The sequence below is a fragment of the Mauremys mutica genome, chromosome 3 (genome assembly GCF_020497125.1).
Source record: "Mauremys mutica isolate MM-2020 ecotype Southern chromosome 3, ASM2049712v1, whole genome shotgun sequence".
Classification (NCBI taxonomy): Eukaryota; Metazoa; Chordata; order Testudines; family Geoemydidae; genus Mauremys; species Mauremys mutica.
The window spans coordinates 135,715,180-135,723,675 of record NC_059074.1 but is presented as its reverse complement, the minus strand read 5'-3'; positions in this window follow the sequence as shown (position 1 = coordinate 135,723,675).

The following is an 8,496-nucleotide window of genomic DNA, read 5'->3' as shown; positions in this document are numbered from 1 at the left end:
CAGTCTACTAAAAAACCTGAGAGAAAAAAAACAAAGTTAAAAATTATTTTTTCAAGTCATTTTGAAGAGAAGTAGCGATTCAGTGACTGCAGGTGACATCCAGAATAGCTGGAGCAGCATAAGTTAAAGAAATGTGAAGATTGAAAACCAACACTGCAGCCACAGGATAAGGTGGTTCAGGATAATTTAAATATGATCTCAAAGTGATATTATGTTATCTTTCTATGTTTAGTGTGAAGTATGTTGCTTATATGAAAGAAGTGAAAAAAACTCCTGTTTGTACAGCTCTGTAGGTACAAACACAATAGGCCTGATAGAAAAGAATGAGCACATATCCCTTTTTATGAGACGATAAACAACATTGTTTCCTGACATCAGACATCAGCCTATAAATATTAATAGGATTGCAAATAGCAAGGTATGGCAATTACCTGACATAATAGAATCCCTGTTTTATCAAGGCATTTAAGTGCTTGTGATGTCCCATTGAAGTCTACTCAAGTGTTTAAAGTTAGACGTGTGCATAGTTATCTTGCTGAACAGTACTATGGTCTTGACAGGCAACACAGAATTCTCATTGTTCAATCTGATTTCTTTTCTTTTCCTTTTTTGGTCTCTAGTTTCTTCCTAGAGTCTGATTCTCTTCTCACTCACAACAGTGTGAGTGAGGAGTAACTATTGGAGTTCATGGAGGTACACTAGTATAAAACTGATGTAAATAAAAGGAGAATCAGGCCCATCATGGACTTTTGTCCTTGCATTTCTTTCTGTTCCTTAATATAGAAGCTTCCACTATTTTATTAAATTTGGACAGTTAAACAGCTTATAACTCTTTGGGGCAGGGATCATCTTTTTATTCTGTGTTTGCACAAGACCTAGCACAATGGAGTCCTGGTCAAGGACTGGGGCTCTGAGGTGCTACAATAACACAAATAATAAAGGTTTCAGAGTAGCAGCCATGTTAGTCTGTATCTGCAAAAAGAACAGGAGTACTTGTGGCACCTTAGAGACTAACAAATTAATTTGATTATAAGCTTCCGTGGGCTACAGCCCACTTCATCGGCTGCATAGACTGGAACATACAGCAAGAAGATATTTATACATACAGAGAACATGAAAAGGTGGAAGAAGCCATACCAGCTTATGGCTCCTTCCATCTTTTCATGTTCTCTGTATGTATAAATATCTTCTTGCTGTATGTTCCAGTCTACGCAGCCGATGAAGTGAGCTGTAGCCCACGAACGCTTATGCTGAAATAAATTTGTTAGTCTCTAAGGTGCCACAAGTACTCCTGTTCTTTTTACAAATAATAAGAATAATAATATAGAGGAAGAATGAATGCCTAGAATTATTTCAATTCATTGCAATGTGCAAGTTGCAGTTCATGTTTGTGTCACAACCCAGACCAGTAAGGGATTGTGTCACTGCCTGCCCTGTACCTCTGGATGCCTGCAATACCATGCGTCAGTGGCTCACAGCACTGACACCAACAGCCAGCATACAAGCATGCAGGTCACTCCTTGGCTTCCACCACCCAGTTACTGTTTACAGGATGATCCCAACACCCTCCCAGTCCTGAATGTCCCCAAAACCATCTGCCCTGTAGTATCCAGCCCTCTTGCAGAACACTTACAGAAGTTAGTAAGTTCACTGCTACCTTAGAGAGAGAACCCAGCAGCTAATTACTTTAAGTGGGGTTAACACACTCAATTTCATTCAAGAGTAAAACAAGTTTATTAAACAAAAAGTCATAAATTTAAGCAATACCAAGTAAAAGAATTGAAGATAGAAAAGGGTTACAAGCAAACAAAAGTAAAAATAAGCTTTAAGACTAAAACCTGATTTAACAAACTAGAGTCTCTTCGTCTCATTAGTGCTGACCCCCCACTTGGTAAGGCAACTCCCATCTTTTCATGTACTGTCTATTTAAACTGTATTTTTCACTTCATGCAGCTGATGAAATAGGATTTAGCCCATGAAAGCTTATGCCCAAATAAATGTGTTAGTCTCTAAGGTGCTGCAAGTACGCCTTGTTGTTTTTATTCAAGGAAGTGTTTTTCACCAAGTATCTTTTCCAGCATGGCTGACCAGACTCTCCAGCCAAGACCCTTCACAGAGCTCAAATGCTCAGTTCCTTTGTTTCCTCAGGTGAATGATGCCAAAATGGCTTTTCCTCTCTCCTTATATCTTCCCAAAGTTCATTGACCCTGCTTCAAGAGGCAGAAAGGCTTCCTGGAAGTGCTGTCTTCCCCCTCCCCCATCAACATTACTTTCCTCACTTGCTCTCTTAATGGCTTTGTTTATATTGCATGTAAATGTGCTTTTCTTTGTCTTTCGTCACACCTAGTTTAATTTACATCAGGGATGCATTTAAGCAGGGGGAACCACCACATTCCTTTGTCTGGAATGTATTTAGCATGGCTTAGGCACTGTCTGTTAGACACATTTTAAGAACATATTTCCAGCACATGTCTATAAAGTCTTTTCTGGGTTTACTGTACATACATCATACAAGAATATTAATGATCAGTGAGTTATTAGTTTTCCAGCAATCAAATGCCACCTTTTGAGTATATATCATGACAACAGTGTGCCAGTTGGGATTGGCGTGCTCTTATGGTCACATAGTTATAATAGGAAGTTGTGTGAAATAAATGACATCACTAAGGGGAGTGTGTGCTATTGAATTTTATCTGTTTAACAGAAAACTAAAAATGCTAAAGGGACTGTTCAAATATTATGCTTCCCCCTGCACATGCTGACAAGTTATGTACTTTGTAGATCATTGCTCTGTGCTTATTATATCAATGGCATTTAAAGCTAAAGATTTATTAAATGTTCAGTACTTCACAATATGTTATAACTTACAGCAAAGTGATTGGAAAATACAAATTGTTATCCAAAAGCCCTTCGCCTAGCACAGATATTAGTTTGTGTGGAAAAACACAAGATAAAGTGTTTTGTACAATGCTTCTTCTGCACTACAGCTTCATCAATTTTATAACTACAGTGTTTATACACACTGACACTATGATTTTTAATGATGGAATTCACTTCACTCCCACAGGAAGCTTTCCTAGTGCTAGATTACTCTCATCAGCCACCATTTTCCCCTGAATTATAGGTCACCCAAAGGGAGAGACAAAGATCGTCTTCTCATACCAAAATGCTTACTGATGAAAGTTCTTGTTCACATGGCAGAGCCATGTGCTGTTTGACAAATATCGGAGCTAAATACCAGATACTAGGCACTGGGATATCAGGAGAACACTTTAGGCAACAGTGGCTCTAGGCTTGGGTCCTTTATTTATTTACACTAGGGACAAGAACCTACATGTTTCTCCTACTGAAGTTAATAGAAATTGAGTGTGCAAGGAATGTAGATTGAAGCCCTGACAGACAAATTTGTTCTTTGTTACCTTCATCTGTGCATCCCTATTGAACTCAGAGAGCGTCGTGGGTGCAACTGAGACTAAAATATAACCCACAGTTCCAAATTCTGTTTCCATTACAACCCGACATTTGGCAAATCTGAAGTGATGGAAGAGCACAGGTGACTTTCTGCCACCTTTCTTTCTGACCCTGGATACCACCTATGGACCATTCCACCCTGTATCCGTGCTATTTGTAGTAACTGTCCCCTAGAAGAAATCAATCAGCCTTGGTATTTGTATCATACCCAATGCCATGGCTCTGAGTGACCATATGGTTGTGCAGTGCCTTTGATTCCATCTCTGAGAATAGGATGGGGTTGGGCAGTATCATGTGGTCTGAAATAGGCCCAGTTTATTGATCTTAAAGGTAAACTGCAAAGCCCATCTTCTCTCCCTAAGCTTTTGAAGAGGCAAGAGAATTGTGTGAGCTGTTAGTAGTGGTAGGTGGGATTGTTTCACTCTTAAATATGCCTGGTTGCTGATGGTTGGGTTAGATCAGGGGTCGGCAACCTTTCAGACTTGGTGTGCCGAGTCTTCATTTATTCACTCTAATTTAAGGTTTTGCGTGCCAGTAATACATTTTAACATTTTTAGAAGGTCTCTTTCTATAAGTATAATATATAACTAAACTATTGTTGTATGTAAAGTAAAAAGGTTTTTAAAATGTTTAAGAAGCTTCACTTAAAATTAAATTAAAACGCAGAGCTAGGTGGCCAGGACCCGGGCAGTGTGAGTGCCACTGAAAATCAGCTTGCGTGCCGCCTTCGGCACCTGTGCCATAGGTTGCCTACCCGTGGATTAGATGGAATTGCTGGAGCAGCAGTGAGTGGTATTTTGATGATTGTATTGTAAATTATGTCAAGGGTGCCTAGAGCAAATGGAGAGGGGTTCTTGTTATAAATCTAAATACATAAATAACAAGCACTAGATGGCTGCCTTGGATTGTTGGGTTTTTTTCCTCTCTCTGCTGAGTGTTGCTTAAAGAAATAAAAATTGCAAATCTCTCTCTATAATTTAATATTCAGGGACTAAATCATCTCTTCTTGTGGAAAAAAAGCTATAAGAGGTGTAACATTGAGACAAAATATCAATAGTTTTTGAGGCTGCAGAAATTCCATTCAGAAGTCTTCCCTTCTGAGGAAGAGATTTGTGAGGACATTTCAAGAGAAGAAAGCATGACTAATTATACATGTGCAATAAACTCTAAGGAAATCCCACAAGAGCAACTAAATGAAGGGCCTGTCCTTCTGTGCTGCTTTTTGGGCCCCTTTCTGTGCCCTCAGAGCCCACTAATGAGCTGGAGAATAACTAATGCCCATGTAAGTTTTGAAGGTCTCAACCAGGAGACCCCAGCACCACCACCACTACTCAGTGACCTGCATGGAACTCAGTTTAATCACTTTGTGAGTATTAACAGCAGGAATTAAAATTGGTTCCATGGAATTAAGGGTTCTGATCTTGGTCTCACTTGCACTGGATTAATAGCAGTGCATTTTCACTGCCTTTAGTGAAGATACACTCTGTCAATCCAGAGCTAATTGAAATCAAAATCAGACTTGTATTTCAGACTTGATACTTGGACAGCAAGCCACTGTCTGCAATTTCTCCTAAACAGAAAAGGTAGAACATTAAAGAGAAAAGAATCAGTCACAGCTTTTGAATTCTTGAGTGTTGATAAAATTCTTATAATGGATTATCTCTGATTAAAAGGAGAGTTAAACCCTTTTTGTGCTTAATTTAAGTCTTAAAGAATTTTGGTATTTGTTGTTGTTATACTTGCATTGCTCATTTTTCTTTTGAGACATAATTGACTTGATTCTGACCTCACTGATACTGGTTTTACCATACTGTAGGCCTAAACTTCAAGCAGTGCAAATTGGTGTAGCATCATTTATTTTCATGGACCTACACTGATTTACACCAGCTGAAGACCTGGGACTGTAACTCCATTAATTTTAGTGGCGTTAAAACTCATTTTCATCTGCATAAGCACAATCAGAATCAGGAACTATATGAAAATTGATAAGATTATTTTTCCTTTTGTTGCTCTCTATTGTTTACAGTTTAGTAACAGGGTACTTTTTTGAAGTCTTTGATTCATCAATATTTATTTATGCAATATTTCAAAAATAACTAATACAATAAAGAAATGTCACTGTCTATTAACTACATTGATCTTTAGCCAGGTTAATGCTTTCACAATGAAAGCTCAGCTACAGAAGTCAAGCTTAAAACATTTCCACTGATCTGAGAGACATTTCCTTTTCATAAAGCATTTAAAAAAGTGCCTAAAAACTAGACCACAAAGGGACTTAGACTTTGCTATGCCCAACTTTTATGTGCCTAGTAACCCAGCGGAATCCATAGTCATGAGTTAGGCACCCAACCTCCCTATACAATGCATGAGGAGGGAGAGTCACCTAAGAATTGGATCCACAAAAGCCAGCACACTGGGCCAGGAGCCACCTAAGCTAGCCAGTAGGAAATGTTAAGGAGGAGGGTGGGTCCTAAGCCTTGTCCCTCAAAGGGACTTAGGTGCCTAAGTCCAAGTCAGACTTTCCACTTGGGATTCACACCTATAAATCCCTATGCTGGTTTTTGGCAAAAAAAAAAAAGTTGGAGAAGGAGGTGGTGCCCGTACCTGCCCTCCCCTTTATAACTTTTAGCCCAGTGGTTAGAGCACTCACATGGGATATGAGAGACCCAGGTTCATTTATCACCTCTGCCCAATGTGGAGAAGGGATTTGAACTTTGGTCTTGTCTCGTCCCAGGAAAGTACCCTAACTGGGCTCTCAATCTCTCCTTTTAGAGCTGTTCCACATGGTATAAATATTTAAACATACATGGGTTGGAGAGAAAGTGACAATGACTCTAGAGCTCACTCTTTAGGGCACCCAACAGGGACAGCCAGGATCCAGTCCTCTTAATCCAATTCATGCTTAATTATACATTAGACTACAGCATCTGTGCACATGTTCACTGTCAAAAACATAGGCTCCAAAGAGACTTTCAAGAGGAAATGTAGACACCTACTGAGTTAGCTGGTAACTAAGTGGAGGTTTTTATGCTGCCAGTGGCTCCTAAATGTTGGATTTAGGCACCTCAAGTGCTAGAGAGCTATGTTCTTGTGTGGCTCTAGAACTACGTGATTTATGTTCTTAAGTCCCATTTTCAAGAAAGACTTTGACCCTTAGGAGCTTAACTCATTGACAGTCAATGGGATTTAGCATCCTAAGTAGAGTGACCACATTTCCCTACACTGAAAACAGGACACCCGGAGTGGATATAGATCCTTCTGCCCTAGAAGATTTCCCCATCCCCTCCTCTCTGTCCCTCTCCCTGACTCACTGCTTCAATTTCCCTCATCCCTTGCCCTCTGCTCAACGCTCTGCACTGAGAGAATATGAGTTGCCTGGTGTAGCTACTGGCCCGAGCCCCAGCACCAGCAGCCGCTGCTCTCCAGCCGCCCAGACGGTGCTTAATTTGTGCTAGGGCTTAGCCTCAGCACCTCTTCCATTACATATTAAGCACCGCATGGACATCATTTTTTTTTTGTGTGGTGGGGGGAGGAAACTGGGCTTCTGTCCTGTTTGCTTTTGCTTGAATGTTCCTCTGCACCCCTGTAGGGCAAGAGCAAATAGGACAAATAACCAGTATTGCCAAAACATCATGACATCCAGGATAGAGCTTAAACAGGGGACTGTCCTGGACAAAACAGGACATATGGTCACTTTACTCCCAAGGGCCAGATTTTGAAAGGCATTTAGGCATGTAAATATGCAGATAAACACGTAGCAGGATTTTCAAAAGGGCTTATGTAAGGTTAGGCACTTAACTCTTTTTAGGATCATTTAAGAATTATTTGAAAATTCCACTAGTCACATATCTGCACCTTCAAGCATCTAAACACCTTTGACAATCTAGCCCTAAATATCTAAGTCACTTCAGAAAATACTGTGATTCCAGGTATATCCCACATTCCAGGTGAGTGGCCTTACAACTGGGCTATAAGCTATTTTGGCCTCTCTGGACATGTCTACGCTACAAATTAGTTTGATTTAATAGAAGTCAATTTTTTAGAAATTGATTTGAAGTCAGCGGTGTGTGTCCACAGTACCAAGGCTAGCGTCGACTTTCGGAGCATTGCACTGTGGTAGCTATCCCACAGTTCCCGCAGTCTCTGCCCCACATTGGAATTCTGGGTTGCACTCCCAATGCCTGATGGGGCAAAAACATTGTCACAGGTGGTTCTGGGTACATGTCATCAGGCCCCCGCTCCCTCCCTCCGTGAAAGCAATGGCAAAAAAATCGTTTCTCGCCTTTTTTCCTGGGTTACCCATGCAGACAACATACCACAGCAAGCATGGAGCCCGCTCAGCTCACTGTCACCGTACATCTCCTGGGTCCTGCTGACAGACATGGTACTGCAGTGCTACACAGCAGCAGCTCCTTGCCTTTGCAAGTTGGCAAAGACGGTTGCCAGTCATCCTGTACCATCTGCTGCTGTCATGGGTGCTCCTGGCTGGCCTCGGTGAGGTCGGTCAGGGGCGCCTGGACAAAAATGGGAATGACTCCCCAGGTCATTCTCTTCTTTAAGTTTTGTCTAATGGAGATTCAGTCTTGCCTGGAACAACAGGCAAGCCTACTAAAGAACCAGAGAGGCAAATGGCTGCTCTGGGTCAGAGTCCCAGACATCCCACAGAAATGATGAGCTGCATGCCATTCTAAGGGATGCCCCTACAACAACCCCACCCATTGCTTCCCTCCTCCCTCCCCCCTACCAGGCTACCTTGGCAGTTATCCCCCGCATTTGTGTGATGAAGTAATAAAGAATGCATGAATTTGAAACAACACTGACTTTATTGCCTCTACAAGCAGAGATCAAAGGGGGAGGGGAGGGCGTTTGGCTTACAGGGAAGTAGAGTGAACCACCATTCTGCACTTGCTCAGCCTATAGTTGGACTGTTCCTTACTACTGTCCCGGCTTCATGAGCCATGGGAGAAAGGGGTAGGCGCGACTGCATGGAGCTGCTGACTGGGAGAGCAGCCTGAGGCAGAAGCC